The 17,159-nt window shown below is 45.3% G+C and overlaps 1 protein-coding gene across 1 annotated transcript in view; it reads right to left on the bottom strand.

Annotated features, from left to right (window-relative positions):
* Window positions 1–16,135, bottom strand: part of HSPD1 (heat shock protein family D (Hsp60) member 1) — a 715,033-nt gene extending 698,898 nt beyond the window's left edge. The window contains exon 1 of the mRNA XM_068244950.1: window positions 16,131–16,135. The gene's annotated coding sequence lies outside the window, so the exon portion shown is untranslated. The remainder of the gene's footprint in view (window positions 1–16,130) is intronic.
* Between the last annotated feature and the right edge of the window lie 1,024 nt (window positions 16,136–17,159).

Here is a 17,159-nt window from a genome sequence, read left to right as displayed (position 1 = left end):
AAGTAGGTGACAACTGTTGTACACAAACCATAGCTTACTTACTCCTCCAAATCCATAGTGGGTCTTAAAGTGAACCTCCGGACTAAAAATCGACTCAGCAGCACTGAAAAGGCCTGGTGTTTCTTTAACAGTTTCACAGCATCAGAACTTTATTTCTCTTATCCAAGCCTTATTTTTAGCTGCACAGAAGAAAACTGCCCGGGCTTTTTTCCCCTGAGGCTGTGCAAAGCATGATGGGATTTCTGATGCTGTTGCTCTAGTTCTGCTGTTTTGGTGCAAATTTTTATTTTTACATTTTAAATTTGACATTTGAAGCCTAGCGTGTGCAGCTGGGAGGGGATATCAGGACACAGGACAGTTGGAACTGTGTCTCCTGCTCCTTGTCACCTCCTTTCAACCAAAAAGATGGCTGCCCCCATGACCAGGGCCGGCCTTAGGTTTCACAGCGCCCTGAGCGAAACCTGATTTTTGTGCCCCCCCCCCCCCCTTTCATCCTCTTCCCACGTGCATATACACACATGCACGCACGCACGTATACACACACACAGGCCCATGTGCAATTCCCCTTTTCTCCTGAGATATCTCCTAGGCCAGTGGTTCCCAACCTTTTTGACGTTGTGACACATCACGCCAAAAGCTCAGATCATTGTGACACGCCACGTATGTATAATAGAAAAAATACTATTAATAACCACGAATGGATGGAAAGAGTGCATTATCCTGAATACACTTAAAAATGAAGGCTAGAACCTTTCAGGAACATTAATAAAAACAATGAGTGGGACATTTAGCCGCCTCCCCCCAATTTAGAATGATAGCACAGCACTGACAATTTGCACCATGTGTTATAGCCGCAGTGCGCCCCCCCCCCCCCCCCAAAAAAAAAAAAATACGCCCTCAGACTCAGTATAGGTAGGTAGCCAGGTATAGGTGCCCCCAGTATAGGATCTCATGTGTAGATGCCCTCAATATAGTTTGCCAAGCATAGGTGCCCTCAGTATAGAAAGTCAGTTGAAGGTCTCCATCCCCCCATATGTAGCCAGGCATAGGTGCCTCCAGCATAGGTAGCCAGGTGTTGGTGCCCTCAGTAAAGGTAGCCAGCTATAGGTGCCCCCAGTATAGGAAATCAGGTGTAGGTGCCCTCAGTATAGGCAACCAGCTATAGGCGCCCCCTTGGAAGCTTGCGCCCTGAGTGCCCGCTCCGGTCGCTCATATCAAAGGCCGGCTATGCCCATGACAAAGATGGCAGCCCCCATGAATCACAAACATTTGCCTGTTCTTTTTAACAGGGTGGGTAAAAAATTATATTACCTATCTATTCTAATTAACATAACTAATGTAACTTAATGACAGTATGTTTGTTTAGGCTGAAGTTCCCCTTTAAGAATGCAAGTTCATTAGTGTAGCTGTATTTTGTTCTATTTGATGCACCAGAACCACTTCTGCTCTCTTAATTTCTCTTCTAGGAGCTCCCTTCTAAAGTTGTCCTTAATTGACTTCCATCTTGTTTTCACTTCTTGTACTAGGGGAAAATAAACACACACACTATTAATATATGTTTTCTTTACACAGGTTTCTTGCTACTGGGCATACATATGTGTCATTGCATTATCAGTATCGTCTTGGAAGGACAACTATTCGAAGAATTGTTTTGGACACATGCAGCTTAATTTGGGAGATTTTGCAACCTGAATTCCTGAAGTTCCTGGATATGGGTCATTGGGAAAAAATTTCTCAGGATTTTTGGCAGAAAACAAATTTTCCCAATACAGTAGTGTCGGTGCGGTGGATGGCAAACACATCCAAATTGTGATGCCACCAAATAGTGGCAGTAAGTTTTACAATTACAAAAAATACTTTTCCATTGTGCTTCTAGCCATAGCTAGATTCAGCTATGTGGATGTGGGTGCACAAGGAAGCAGCAGGCATCTTTCAACACAGCCGTTTTGGAGTTAAATTACGAGAAGGAAACGTCAATCTCCCTCCTCCTCGACCCTGGCCACACACAAATGGACCAGATAGGCCACTGGTCTTCATTGGGGATGAGGCTTTTGCCCTGTCTAACCACATGATGAGGCCTTTCCCACAGTGCACTTTGAACCCACAAAGGACTGTTTTTAATGTTCGCCTGAGTAAGGCAAGAAAAGTGGTGGAGTGTGCCTTTGGCATAATGGCTAATAAGTGGCGTATCTTCCACACAAGCATGATGATGGACACCGCAAATGCTGTAACAAGTCAAGGCTGCATGTGTCCTACATAACTTTGTCAGGGACAAAGAGGGCATCAATTGGGATGAAGATGTTCCACCAGCTCCACTTGAACCACTAACAGCATCCACCAGAAGAGGCACAATGGCTTCAATTCATCAAGGGCTGTTCGATAACAATAACCAAGTCCTTAAAATACTGCATTCGGTATTTTACACTTGTGTGTGCTAATTCATCAATATTTTCACACATGTGGTAGATGTTCGGTAAGTTACCGAAGAGGTCCGTGCAGTGAGGGCATTACAATAGGAAAGAGGAAGCACCGACATCCCCATAGATGTGCATTTTATACATGTTGTGCTGCCTCTGCTCTTGCTGAATCGTCTCATTAGTCTTAAGTTTCTAGTTACTTGCCACAGCTTAGATGAACTGCTGAGAAACATTACACATTCCCTGTTTAGGTCATTTTGCCACGAGCTCCCACTTGCATCTCTGCATATTTAAACAGGCACTCAAGGGGTTACACTCCCGAAGGGTGCCTGGAAAAGAAGGGTGCCTGGAAAATAGCTTTTATTCTTTTCTCTCTGCTTGCTGCCTGGGGGGGTCTGTTCCACCTGAGAAGCCTGGCCAACCTATCAGCAGCACTTGCAGGGGACAGGGGAGGTTTCTATTAGCTGCCTGCTCCTGTCAAACACAGAGACATCCACACTGAAGGCATTCCAAGCTTGTTATCGACAGGGAAGAGCTGGAGATAATCACCGCACATGTTATCAAATGCTGTAAGCTTGATGAATTAACATTTGCTGACATTTTACTGATATGTGTTGAGGTAATCACTGAACAAGTCCGTAATTTATCTCTCTGCTCAGGAATGTCAGCTTCTCATGTGGTAACTGCTTTGATGAATTAACATTTTACTAAGTGTTCCGTAAAGTCAGCTGTTTTCAGCATTACCGAATGCGGTAATGCTTGATGAATTGAATCCAATATCTGCTACCACCCTTCGTGAACAACTCACACTATATTTAAATTTTCTGTACAGCTGTCTGCAAACATAATATTCATTTAGCATAGGGACATTAATTATGAGGACATAGCAGGTTGCTTTATATTATTTTGTTTATGTGTTAATAAAAATTTTTGAAAAATTTCAAACTCCTTTTTGCTTATTAGGGACAGGTGCAGCCATGGCAACATGTATGTCAGAAGAAGTATCGATTGATGATGTTACATGCTATTAAACAGTGGATGTACGGTATATACATATCTAGATATATACATCCCCCAGGGTTTGATACAATGGAACATCATTAATCGATTGTATGTATGTATGTATGTATCTATATATACAAAGTTAGCTCTATCAACTAACACAAAAGGTACAGTACTCACTTTTAGTATCCTGAAGCTTGGGTGAAAGGAGATTCCAAGTCAAACCAGCCTCCTCAAACAGTTCTTTGGTAATGTTGCACCATATCTGGTTGGCTAGATGGTTCTGTTTGTGGTCTTTGTTGGTCTTGTTATACAGAACCTCATGTGGCTGCACTTTAGATATAACATCCTCCGTGGTAAACCACTTCTTCTTAGGCATTGTGGCATGTAATGCTCTCTACACACAGCCTGCAGCTCTGTGACACTTCCGTTGAGCCAGCAAGACGTCAACAGGAAATACTACACTTGTATTATAGAATTCTGGGAATCACTAAGCCTTCTGGGTACTTTCCGCGCTGTGAAATCGCTAACAAAACGCTACGCATAGCAATTTCACAGCGCTTGCACAGCGCTTATATACTTTACATTGAAGCGTAAACGCTCTGAAAATGCTGCATGTCCTGCGTTTGCGATTTTGGGAATCGCAAACGCTCCTGTGGAATTTAACACATACGATCACATTAGCTCAGCGTTTTTGAAAAACGCTAGCGTTTTCAAGCGCTCCCTAAATGCTCACAAAAACGCTCTTGTGGGTTCCAGCCCTTAAGGTATGTCTCTACCAGCTTTGCACATCTAGAGACTGAAATCCTTGCCCATTCTTCTTTGCAAAACAGCTCCAGCTCAGTCCGATTAGATGGACAGCGTTTGTGAACAGCAGTTTTCAGATCTTGCCACAGATTCTCGATTGGATTTAGATCTGGACTTTGACTGGGCCATTCTAGCCAAAAAGTTAAATTTTCGTCTCATCTGACCAGAGCACCTTCTTCCACATGTTTGCTGTGTCCCCCACATGGCTTGAGGCAAACTGCAAACGGGACTTCTTATCCTTTTCTGTTAACAATGGCTTTCTTCTTGCCACTCTTCCATAAAGGCCAACTTTGTGCAGTGCACGACTAATAGTTGTCCTATGGACAGATTTCCCCACCTGAGCTGTAGTTCTCTGCAGCTCGTCCAGAGTCACCGTGGGCCTCTTGACTGCATTTCTGATCAGCGCTCTCCTTGTTCGGCCTATGAGTTTAGGTGGACGGCCTTGTCTTGGTAGGTTTACAGTTGTGCCATACTCCTTCCATTTCTGAATGATCGCTTGAACAGTGCTCCGTGGGATGTTCAAGGCTTTGGAAATCTTTTTGTAGCCTAAGCCTGCTTTAAATTTCTCAATAACTTTATCCCTGACCTGTCTGGTGTGTTCTTTGGACTTCATGGTGTTGTTGCTCCCAATATTCTCTTAGGGCTAGTGCACACCAGAGCGGTTCTGAAGCGTTTTTTGAAACGCTTGCAGGGGGAAAACCGCTTGGCTAATGAAAGTGAATGGGATGGTACACACCAGAGCGGGTCATTTTTTTCCACAAACGCAAACTCCCGGGCTGCAGCATTTTTTGGATTTCTGAGGCGTTTCTGCCTCAATGTTAATGTATAGGGAAGTGGAAAACCGCTCTGAAAACCGCTAGATCAGAGCGGTTTTCCAGGCGTTTTTGTTACAGAAGCTGTTCAGTAACAGCTTTACTATAACAATATTTTTAATCTGCTACACAAAAACGCTCCAAAAATGCTAGGAATGTTTAGAAAACATGCCTAGAATCACTCTGAAATCTGCCTCAAAAAACCTCTAGCATTTTGCGGATCTGCTAGAGGTTTTTGGTGTGCACTGGGCCACAGACAACCTCTGAGGCCGTCACAGAGCAGCTGTATTAGTACTGACATTAGATTACACACAGGTGCACTCTAATTAGTCATTAGCACTCATCAGGCAAGGTCTATAGGCAACTGACTGCATTCAGACCAAAGGAGGTCTGAATAATTACGCAAACCCCACATTGCAGTTATGTATGTGTAAAAAATGTTTGGAATTATGTATGTTTTTCGTTCCACTTCTCACGTGTACACCACTTTGTACTGGTCTTTCACGTTTGTGGCAGTAATGTGACAAAATGTGGAAAACTTCAAGGGGGCCGAATACATTTGCAAACCACTGTATATCATACTGCCTAAATTTGAACTACCAGGTAGGATTAATTGACAATTGATATGTGAGTTTGTCTAGATATCCTACTTAGGGCCCATTCACACCAGAAGCGCTTTCTGAGCATTTTGCGATTGATTGTTTTTTAAAATCGCTCCTATTCACTTTCATTAAAATCTTGGAAAAATTGTTGCGATCGCATACGCAAAAATCTCGGCGATTTTAATGAAAGTGAATGGGAGCGATTTTAGAAAACACTAAACAATCGCAAAACGCTCAGAAAAGTGCTTAGAGTGTGAATGGGCCCTTAATCTTTATTTCATACCAAGTCGGACAAAATGATAGGCATTTATTTTGTTCAATGGACCTGCCTTTCAGAATATTTTCCGAAAGTATAAATTTGGCAAAGTTAACTTACCTGCAACTGCTTACAGCCCCCTGAGGACCTTATGAGGGCTCTTTTCTACTAGGCTTGAAAATGGCCATTCTAATGCAACTGTCATTTTCTGCATTTTGTTAGGTAAAAAGAAACTCCATAGACTTCCAATTAACCTTTGACATGTAACGCTGCATTTCCGTGCGTTACGACGCTCCCGGGAACATTTAATCACACGATGCGAGTGTTTACCGTTGAGTTAATTAGCGCTAAGGCTGCTGATTGCTGTTTTCCGATATCTTGCCCTGCGTCGCAAAAAGCGTGCATGAACTGGGTTCATTCACGTGTCAGCTAATGTGAAAAAGCCCTAAGGGCCTGCACACACTGCTGCGCTTTTAAAATCGCAAGCCTTTATGATAATAGAAAAAGCGCATCGCGCCAGTGTGTACAGGTCTTCAAGATTTTAATTATTTTTCAAAAGACCTTGCAATTAAAAAGCGCATGCGGTTTGAAAAGCGCAGCGCAAGCGCAGCAGTGTGTACAGGCCCTAAGGGCTCTTTTACACTTGCTAACGCATGCATGAACCCCATTCATGCATGCTTTTTGTAATGCAGAGCTAGACGTTGGAAAACAGCGATCAGCGGCGTTAGCACTAATTAACTCGACAGTAAACACTCTCTTCGTGTGATTAAATGTTCCCGGGAGCATCGCAACGCATGGAAACGCAGCGTTACATTTCAAAGTTTAAAAGAAAGTCTTTGGAGTTTCATTTTACCTAACAAAACGCAGAAAATGACAGTTGTATTAGAACGGCCATTTTCATGCCTAGTGCAAAAGAGCCCTGAGTCCTTGCCATCATTCCGCACTGCTGCATTCAGCAACTGTCCCCCTTTTTAAAGCTGATCGTCTTGGCCAATTGCATGCCACAGGACAAGTGCAGGACTACACCTCTTTTATTGTGCTCTCGCATCTGGGAGCGCTGTGCGCATGCATAAAATACATTTCAGAGCCTGCACATAATACTCCTGGTTACGGTAGTGCGATGGAGGACGTGCACGTCATGGTGCTGGTAGACTGGCTTTCAGTATGCAGATGGGGGTAACGGATGTATGTTGCAACAAGTAATGACAGCTAGGAAGGAAATCAGGAAGCTAGAATTAGCCCCAGGTAAGTTAACCACTTGAGGACCGTGGGCTTTAACCCCCTTAAGGACCAGGCACTTTTTTTCCATTCAGACCACTGCAGCTTTCACGGTTTATTGCTCGCTCATACAACCTACCACCTAAATTAATTTTGGCTCCTTTTCTTGTCACTAATAAAGCTTTCTTTTGGTGCTATTTGATTGCTGCTGCGATTTTTACTTTTTATTATATTCATCAAAAAAGACATGAATTTTGGCAAAAAATGATTTTTTTAACTTTCTGTGCTGACATTTTTCAAATAAAGTAAAATTTCTGTATACATGCAGCGCGAAAAATGTGGACAAACATGTTTTTGATTAAAAATAACCCATTCAGTGTATATTTATTGGTTTGGGTAAAAGTTATAGCGTTTACAAACTATGGTGCAAAAAGTGAATTTTCCCATTTTCAAGCATCTATGATTTTTCTGACCCCCTGTCATGTTTCATGAGGGGCTAGAATTCCAGGATAGTATAAATACCCCCCAAATGACCCCATTTTGGAAAGAAGACATCCCAAAGTATTCACTGAGAGGCATAGTGAGTTCATAGAAGATATTATTTTTTGTCACAAGTAAGCGGAAAATGACACTTTGTGACAAAAAAAAAAAAAAAAAAGTTTCCTTTTCTTCTAACTTGCGACAAAAAAAATGAAATCTGCCACGGACTCACCATGCCCCTCTCTGAATACCTTGAAGTGTCTACTTTCCAAAATGGGGTCATTTGTGGGGTGTGTTTACTGTCCTCGCATTTTGGGGGGTGCTAATTTGTAAGCACCCCTGTAAAGCCTAAAGGTGCTCATTGGACTTTGGGCCCCTTAGCGCAGTTAGGCTGCAAAAAAGTGCCACACATGTGGTATTGCCGTACTCAGTAGAAGTAGTATAATGTGTTTTGGGGTGTATTTTTACACATACCGATGCTGGGTGGGAGAAATATCTCTGTAAATGTCAATTTTTTCATTTTTTACACACAATTGTCCATTTACAGAGAGATTTCTCCCACTCAGCATGGGTATGTGTAAAAATATACCCCAAAACACATTATACTTTTTCTCCTGAGTACGACGATACCACATGTGTGGCACTTTTTTGCACCCTAACTGCGCTAAGGGGCCCAAAGTCCAATGAGTACCTTTAGGATTTCACAGGTCATTTTGAGAAATTTCGTTTCAAGACTACTCCTCACGGTTTAGGGCCCCTAAAATGCCAGGACAGTATAGGAACCCCACAAATGACCCCATTTTAGAAAGAAGACACCCCAAGGTATTCCGTTAGGAGTATGGTGAGTTCATAGAAGATTTTATTTTTTGTCACAAGTTAGCGGAAAATGACACTTTGTGAAAAAAAACAATAAAAATCAATTTCTGCTAACTTGTGACAAAAAATAAAATCTTCTATGAACTCACCGTACAACTAACAGAATACCTTGGGGTGTCTTCTTTCTAAAATGGAGTCATTTGTGGGGTTGCTATACTGTCCTGGCATTTTAGGGGCCCTAAACCGTGAGGAGTAGTCTTGAAACGAAATTTCTCAAAATGATCTGTGAAATCCTAAAGGTACTCATTGGACTTTGGGCCCCTTAGCGCAGTTAGGGTGCAAAAAAGTGCCACATATGTGGTATCGCCGTACTCGGGAGAAGTAGTACAATGTGTTTTGGGGTGTATTTGTACACATACCCATGCTGGGTGGGAGAAATAACTCTGTAAATGGACAATTGTGTGTAAAAAAATCAAAAGATTGTCATTTACAGAGGTATTTCTCCCACCCAGCATGGGTATGTGTAAAAATACACCCCAAAACACATTATACTACTTCTCCCGAGTACGGCGATACCACATGTGTGGCACTTTTTTGCACCCTAACTGCGCTAAGGGGCCCAAAGTCCAATGAGTACCTTTAGGATTTCACAGGTCATTTTTGTTTCAAGACTACTCCTCACGGTTTAGGGCCCCTAAAATGCCAGGGCAGTATAGGAACCCACTAATGACCCCATTTTAGAAAGAAGACACCCCAAGGTATTCCGTTAGGAGTATGGTGAGTTCATAGAAGTTTTTATTTTTTTGTCACAAGGTAGCGGAAATTGATTTTAATTGTTTTTTTTTTCACAAAGTGTCATTTTCCGCTAACTTGTGACAAAAAATAAAATTTTCTATGAACTCACCATACTCCTAACGGAATACCTTTGGGTGTCTTCTTTCTAGAATGGGGTCATTTGTGGGGTTCCTATACTGCCCTGGCATTTTAGGGGCCCTAAACCGTGAGGAGTAGTCTTGAAACCAAATGTCGCAAAATGACCTGTGAAATCCTAAAGGTACTCATTGGACTATGGGCCCCTTAGCGTACTTAGGGTGTAAAAAAGTGCCACACATGTGGTACCGCCGTACTCAGGAGAAGTAGTATAATGTGTTTTGGGGTGTATTTTTAGAAATACCCATGTTGGGTGGGAGAAATATCTCTGTAAATGACAATTGTTTGATTTTTTTTACACACAATTGTCCATTTACAGAGAGATTTCTCCCACCCAGCATGGGTATGTGTAAAAATACACCCCAAAACACATTATACTACTTCTCCTGAGTACGGCGGTACCACATGTGTGACACTTTTTTGCAGCCTATGTGCGCTAAGGGGCCCAACGTCCTATTCACAGGTCATTTTCAGGCATTTGTTTTCTAGACTACTCCTCATGGTTTAGGGACCCTAAAATGCCAGGGCAGTATAGGAACCCCACAAGTGACCCCATTTTAGAAAGAAGACACCCCAAGGTATTCCGTTAGGTGTATGGCGAGTTCATAGAAGATTTTATTTTTTGTCACAAGTTAGTGAAAAATGACACTTTGTGAAAAAAAAACAATAAAAATCAATTTCCGCTAACTTTTGACAAAAAATAAAATCTTCTATGAACTCATCATACACCTAACAGAATACCTTGGGGTGTCTTTTTTCTAAAATGGGGTCACTTGTGGGGTTCCTATACCGCCCTGGCATTTTACGGGCCCAAAACCGTGAGTAGTCTGGAAACCAAATGTCTCAAAATGACTGTTCAGGGGTATAAGCACCTGCAAATTTTGATGACAGGTGGTCTATGAGGGGGCGAATTTTGTGGAACCGGTCATAAGCAGGGTGGCCTTTTAGATGACAGGTTGTATTGGGCCTGATCTGATGGATAGGAGTGCTAGGGGGGGTGACAGGAGGTGATTGATGGGTGTCTCAGGGGGTGGTTAGAGGGGAAAATAGATGCAATCAATGCACTGGGGAGGTGATCGGAAGGGGGTCTGAGGGGGATCTGAGGGTTTGGCCGAGTGATCAGGAGCCCACACGGGGCAAATTAGGGCCTGATCTGATGGGTAGGTGTGCTAGGGGGTGACAGGAGGTGATTGATGGGTGTCTCAAGGTGTGATTCGAGGGGGGAATAGATGCAAGCAATGCACTGGCGAGGTGATCAGGGCTGGGGTCTGAGGGCGTTCTGAGGGTGTGGGCGGGTGATTGAGTGCCCTAGGGGCAGATAGGGGTCTAATCTGATAGGTAGCAGTGACAGGGGGTGATTGATGGGTAATTAGTGGGTGTTTAGGGTAGAGAACAGATGTAAACACTGCACTTGGGAGGTGATCTGACGTCGGATCTGCGGGCGATCTATTGGTGTGGGTGGGTGATCAGATTGCAGGCTAGGGGCTGATTGATGGGTGGCAGTGACAGGGGGTGATTGATGGGTGGCAGTGCCAGGGGGTGATTGATGGGTGGCAGTGACAGGGGGTGATTGATGGGTGATTGACAGGTGATCAGTGGGTTATTACAGGGAAGAACAGATGTAACTAATGCACTGGCGAATTGATAAGGGGGGGGTCTGAGGGCAATCTGAGCGTGTAGGCGGGTGATTGGGTGCCCGCAAGGGGCAGATTAGGGTCTGATCTGATGGGTAACAGTGACAGGTGGTGATAGGGGGTGATTGATGGGTGATTTGATGGGTAATTAGTGGGTGTTTAGGGTAGAGAACAGATGTAAACACTGCACTTGGGAGGTGATCTGACGTCGGATCTGCGGGCGATCTATTGGTGTGGGTGGGTGATCAGAATGCCCGCAAGGGGCAGGTTAGGGGCTGATTGATGGGTGGCAGTGACAGGGGGTGATTGATGGGTGGCAGTGCCAGGGGGTGATTGATGGGTGGCAGTGACAGGGGGTGATTGATGGGTGATTGACAGGTGATCAGTGGGTTATTACAGGGAAGAACAGATGTAACAAATGCACTGGCGAATTGATAAGGGGGGGTCTGAGGGCAATCTGAGCGTGTAGGCAGGTGATTGGGTGCCCGCAAGGGGCAGATTAGGGTCTGATCTGATGGGTAACAGTGACAGGTGGTGATAGGGGGTGATTGATGGGTAATTAGTGGGTGTTTAGGGTAGAGAACAGATGTAAACACTGCATTTGGGAGGTGATCTGACGTCGGATCTGCGGGCGATCTATTGGTGTGGGTGGGTGATCAGATTGCCCGCAAGGGGTAGGTTAGGGGCTGATTGATGGGTGGCAGTGCCAGGGGGTGATTGATGGGTGGCAGTGACAGGGGGTGATTGATGGGTGATTGACAGGTGATCAGTGCGTTATTACAGGGAAGAACAGATGTAACTAATGCACTGGCGAATTGATAAGGGGGGGTCTGAGGGCAATCTGAGCGTGTAGGCGGGTGATTGGGTGCCCGCAAGGAGCAGATTAGGGTCTGATCTGATGGGTAACAGTGACAGGTGGTGATAGGGGGTGATTGATGGGTAATTAGTGGGTGTTTAGAGGAGAGAATAGATGTAAACAATGGATTTGAGAGGTGATCTGATGTCGGATCTGCGGGCGATCTATTGGTGTGGGTGGGTGATCAGATTGCCCGCAAGGGGCAGATTGATGGGTGGCAGTGACAGGGGGTGATTGATGGGTGATTGACGGGTGATTGACAGGTGATTGACAGGTGATTGACAGGTGATCAGGGGATCAGGGTATATAGTACACAGGGGGAGGGTCTGGGGAGAATCTGAGGGGTGGGGGGGGGTGATCAGGAGGGAGCAGGGGGGGGATAAAAAAAAAATAGCGTTGACAGATAGTGACAGGGAGTGATTGATGGGTGATTAGGGGGGTGATTGGGTGTAAACAGGGGTCTGGGGGGTGGGAAGGGGGGGTCTGAGGGGTGCTGTGGGCGATCAGGGGGCAGGGGGGGGAAATCAGTGTGCTTGGGTGCAGACTAGGGTGGCTGCAGCCTGCCCTGGTGGTCCCTCGGACACTGGGACCACCAGGGCAGGAGGCAGCCTGTATAATACACTTTGTAAACATTACAAAGTGTATTATACACTTTGTATGCGGCGATCGTGGGGTTAAAATCCCGCCGGCGCTTCCGTATGGCCGGCGGGATGTTGCGACGGGTGAGCGCAGTCAGGCGCCTGCGGAGGATCGCGTCACGGATGACGCGATCGCTCCGCCCATGCCCCTACAAGGACCGCCGCCTCTGTGGGTGAGCTGGTCCTTGCGGGCTCCACTTCCCGGCCGCCGCTGTGGGTTAGGAGGTCGGGAAGTGGTTAAACTACCATCTTCTATTCACTTTATGTACTCTTTAAGGCCCAATGCACACCAAAAACCTCTAGCAGATCCTCAAAACGCTAGAGGTTTTTGAGGCAGATTTCAGAGCGATTCTAGGCATGTTTAGAGACGTTTTCTAAACTAAACATGCCTAGCATTTTTTGGAGCGACCCGCTGAATGCAGCTGTGCAGTCTGTTTGGTGATATGACCTACTGGCACTGAGAGACGGGTACAGCAGGAATTCTGCTAAAATCACTCTCCGTGTAGGGGGAACTGCACCCTGTTCCAATTACACAAGGCTGAACTTTTGCTTCTCATAGCCACTCCCAGCTACAGAGTGGGTTAAAACAAAGCAACTCACTCAGAACAATTGCCCACCATCTGTTGTCGAATTTCCATCAATCCACAGGCCAGAAGGACACTGACTAAAATGCAATACTTTGGATAATTTCAACACAGCATTTTGAACTTTCAGACATTCTACTTAATTACTTAAGGTGGCCATACACTGGTCGATGTGCCATTAGATCGACCAGCTGACAGATCCCTATCTGATCGAATCTGATCAGATAGGGATCGTATGGCTGCCTTTACTGCAAACAGATTGTGAATCGATTTCAGCCTGAAACCGATCACAATCTGTTCAGCTGCTCCTGCCGCCTGTCCCCCCCCCCCCCCCGTATACATTACCTGAGGCTGGCTCCCGGGCGTCTTCTCCGCACTGCACCGCACCGCTGTTCTTGCTCCATCCCGGCGCTTCCTGTGTTACTCCGTGACCAGGAAGTTCAAATAGAGCGCCCTCTATTTCAACTTCCTGGTCACCGGAGTGACACAGGAAGTATAAGCGTACACTGGGACATGCGGAAATGCGGTGCAGCGAGGAGAAGAGGACCCCGGAGCCAGCTTCAGGTAATGTATACATGCTCGGATCGGGCCCGAATCGTACGCCGCAAGCGACGCGCTCCTACCGCCGGGCGATCGAGGGTAATTTCCCGCACGGCGCGATCGACGGACCGATCCGATTTCGGGAGGAAATCGGATCGGCGGGTGCGTTTAGCGCAAGTGATTGGCAGCAGATCCGATCCCAGGATCGGATCTGCTGTCGAAACGGCCGTGAATCGAGCCAGTGTATGGCCTGCTTTACTTATCGTATTCAACCAATCTGTTCAGCTGACAGATATATTTATTTGCCAGTGCCAATGTATATTTTTGTGTATAGTTTTATAATAAACTAACAATTTAATTGTTCCAGTTTTGCCCTTGTTATCTGATTATTCTTAACTATGCTAAGAACTCCATGTCGTAAACATAGAGACACTAATGCCATCTTATTTGTGATAAATTGACGATTTGTTAGTGTTAGGAACCCGTTCAGTACTTGATCTACCTGCTGGTTGCACTGTGTGCGGGACTTATGTACTTTCTATATCCACTACTAGGGGGCTCATGTGTTCAAACTCACAATCCTCAGTCTCACCTGCAAATGGCATCAGACTATGGAGTTTCCTGGGACTTCCACCTCCTGCCAGCAGAGGTCAACCTACTTGGGACTTTGCAGGCCTATCTGCTGATACGCCCCTGGGCTCCCCTTACTTAAGACCAGCTCTCATTACAGCAGGGACCAGAACATCACATAGCTTACCCTGTACTTGTTGAACGCTGGTCTCCTGTATTTCTGGCCCTATTCTGATTCCCTGATTACCTGATATATGATTTATGGCTAGCCTCTGACCTTGCTTCTGTTTTGCAATCTTGTACTGCGATCTGATGTGTATATATATACAGTGGCTTGCAAAAGTATTCGGCCCCCTTGAAGTTTTCCACATTATGTCACATTACTGCCACAAACATGCACCAATTTTATTGGAATTCCACGTGAAAGACCAATACAAAGTGGTGTACATGTGAGAAGTGGATCGAAAATTACACATCATTCCAAACATTTTTTACAAATAAATAACTGCAAAGTGGGGTGTGCATAATTATTCGGCCCCCTGAGTCAATACTTTGTAGAACCACCTTTTGCTGCAATTACAGCTGCCAGTCTTTTAGGGTATGTCTCTACCAGCTTTGCACATCTAGAGACTGAAATCCTTGCCCATTCTTCTTTGCAAAACAGCTCCAGCTCAGTCAGATTAGATGGACAGCGTTTGTGAACAGCAGTTTTCAGATCTTGCCACAGATTCTCAATTGGATTTAGATCTGGACTTTGACTGGGCCATTCTAACACATAGATATGTTTTGTTTTAAACCATTCCATTGTTGCCCTGGCTTTATGTTTAGGGTCATTGTCCTGCTGGAAGGTGAACCTCCGCCCTAGTCTCAAGTCTTTTGCAGTCTCCAAGAGGTTTACTTCCAAGTTTGCCCTGTATTTAGCTCCATCCATCTTCCCATCAACTCTGACCAGCTTCCCTGTCCCTGCTGAAGAGATGCACCCCAAGAGCATGATGCTGCCACTACCATATTTGACAGTGGGGATGGTGTGTTCAGAGTGATGTGCAGTGTTAGTTTTCTGCCACACATAGCGTTTTGCATTTTGGCCAAAATGTTCCATTTTTGTCTCATCTGACCAGAGCACCTTCTTCCACATGGTTGCTGTGTTCCCCACATGGCTTGTGGTAAACTGCAAACGAGACTTCTTATGCTTTCTGTTAACAATGCCTTTTGTAACGGTTGGGTGCCGCAACTCAGATGTCTGATTATTTGGTGATCTGCAGAATCACCAACAATGCAGACACTATACCTGATTATGTGTGATCTGCAAAATCACCAATAATACCAGTATAGCTTCAAGGATGATATAAGTGTAGTGCTTGGTGCAACCGTAACTTTAATAGTAGTGAGGCCTTACCAGAGGGGCTGGTAAGGCACTATCAGTACACCAACTGTACAGCTATGAACACACCTTCCCAGAGGACTGGAAAAGGTACCAACAGAGAGAATACAGAGAATAGGCTAAGTAGTCCTTATCAGGGGAGCTGGCTAGGGACTACTGACGAATAGATAACGAGCGCTCATCAGTGGAGCTGATGAGCCTCAGACACCAATCAGGCTAGGCCCCTTCAGAGGTGCTGGCTGGCGCTAGCTGAACTCATAAAGGCTAGGCCCCTTCAGAGGTGCTGGCTGGCGCTAGCTGAACTCATAAAGGCTAGGCCCCTTCAGAGGTGCTTGTGGGCACTAGCTGCGAGAGTACTGATACGTACGGCCAAAGCTTCCAGAGGGAATGGCTACGTACTATCAGATACGGTAACTGAATAACTTGTCTAGACCTTCCCAGAGAAGCTGGCAAGGTGCTATCAGTTACAGACTATAATAGAGAACAGTAGCTAATAGTTTGGCAAGCCCTCACCAGAGGGGCTGGTGAGGTCCTATCAGTACGTACAAGAGTACAAGCCCCAGCAAGCTGGGAATGCAGATACTGTGGAGATAGAATCTCCCGAGGAGTGGGTGATTCAGACTACACTGCAACCTAGAGATCACCTGGGGAGCAGGTGATTGAGAGTGTACTGCAGCCTAGAGGACACCTGAGGAGCAGGAGATACAAACAGTACTGCACTAATGATCACCTGAGAGGCAGGCGATTCAGACTGTACTACAGCCTAGGAGCAGGAGATACAAACAGTATGGCACTAATGATCACCTGAGAAGCAGGCGATTCAGATTGTACTGCAGCCTAGGAGCAGGAGATACAAACAGTACGGCACTAATGAATAACTTCACCAGAGGAGCTGGTGAAGCTAGCACCTCACCAGTGACGAGGGCCCACTGGTGAGTAGAATGGTCAGACAGGCAAGGGTCGGCAACAGAGAGGACAGGATCAGAATAGAATCGTAAGGCAGAAGAGCAATCGATAATCAGGCAAAAGTTCAGCAACTTTAAGGCAGATAGGTGGAAGTACAGAATCAGTAAGCGAGATCAGAGTCAGAGTATAGCCAGAGTCAAACACAGATAATCAATACAATATAATAATCCTAGTCTAGGTGTGAAGTCCTTGGTTTCAACACCTGGGTGTAATGATCGGTGTAACACAGAGAGGGTCTGATTACCGGTGATCTGCAGTATCACCGAGAATGCAGATATATACCAGATTATTGATGATCTGCAGATATATCTCTAACCTCTGGACACCTGAGTGAGGAGAGTGTTTTGGTGCAAACAGTAATACTTTGAGGACTGAGCCCCAGAAACAAGTATAAGGCAGCAAGGAGTACTGCACAAATACAAATTCCTTCCGTAGACCTAGGCTCTCCCGAGGGGAGGAGTCGGGCTGAGCGTAGGAAGGACAGAACGTGTGTGACACCAATGAGGGAGTGTCACTAACAGATCTGTGAACTGCCTCTAACAGTAAGGTCAGTTCTCGAGGTCGGGCAAGCCAGGTCGTTAACACACAGACAGATCAGGTACAAAATCAGGAGACAGATGCAGAGTAAACGGACAAGCAGGGTTCGGCAA

Source organism: Hyperolius riggenbachi, chromosome 7 (genome assembly GCF_040937935.1).
Source record: "Hyperolius riggenbachi isolate aHypRig1 chromosome 7, aHypRig1.pri, whole genome shotgun sequence".
NCBI classification, from domain to species: domain Eukaryota; kingdom Metazoa; phylum Chordata; class Amphibia; order Anura; family Hyperoliidae; genus Hyperolius; species Hyperolius riggenbachi.
This window is presented reverse-complemented; position numbering and strand designations above follow the sequence as displayed.